The following is a 1,063-nucleotide window of genomic DNA, read 5'->3' on the forward strand; positions in this document are numbered from 1 at the left end:
GGTAGAGGCCTACGGACACGTCAGCCTGCTTGACGGGGCACTCACGGACATAGTGACCAAGCTGTCCACAGTAGCGGCAGGTGTCGTTGGCCCCCGCGGCGCCCGAGGCGCCGGCAGCACCGCGGACTCCACGGGCGGTGCGACCAGGGCCGACAGCTCCAACCAGGCCGGACTTGACTGCTTGAGCCTTCAAATTGTTCTCCTTCTCCCGCAGCATGAACACGAGCTGCGGGGTGGTCAGGTTAGGCAAATACATTGCGAACTCGACTGTGATAGCGTATTGTGGAGGCAGACCGTGGAGAATAGCATGTCGCATAGCAGCCTCGTCCCACTGGCCGCCCGCCGAGATAATGTCGCTGCGGAGCTGCTCCGCCCGCTGAATGAAGTCAGCGGTCGTCTCGTCGTCGCCCATGCGCAGTTGCTTCTGCGGCTCCAGCAGGCTTAGCCCGGCCTGAGAGGCAGAACGGAACTGCAGCTGTAAGAGCTGCATGGCGGCGAGAGTCGTCTGACAGTTCCTGAGCAACTGCTTTACTGGCAGTTCGCAGGAAAGACGCAGGTAGCCAAGCGCCTGGGCATCTTCCTCCAGAGCGTCTTGCGCATTGCGTCCCGGTGGCGATGGGTTGGTCATATAGCTCCGCAGCTTGGATGTAGCAAGGAAGTCACCGAAGTCTCCTAGCCACTGTGAGTAGTTAGACCCGTCCGCTAAGAGGACGGTCTTACACCCTTTTCCCATGTCGGTTGCCTAGCGAGCCTCCCTGCTCAAGCTAAAAGCAACTACAGATATTAACCGCCGGGAACCGTTACCCGGGGCTCATAACCTGTTGGTGAGACGCTATCTCACAGGGACCTAGCAGACACGACTAAGGAGACATTAGCCGTTACACGTATTCGGGAGATCCGCGACCTACCACCGAAAGCCCCTTTTCCTAGGCGTAAACGTGTGAATCTGAGGTACTGTTACCGATAAACAGCAGAGACTTATAAAGGCTTGGAAAGCCTATCCCAAAGGACGAGAGCTATCAGTACGCTAGAACCTAATAGCCGTTTTGACGGGCCTCCCGAG

Source organism: Volvox carteri, assembly GCF_000143455.1.
Source record: "Volvox carteri f. nagariensis unplaced genomic scaffold VOLCAscaffold_318, whole genome shotgun sequence".
NCBI lineage: Eukaryota > Viridiplantae > Chlorophyta > Chlorophyceae > Chlamydomonadales > Volvocaceae > Volvox > Volvox carteri.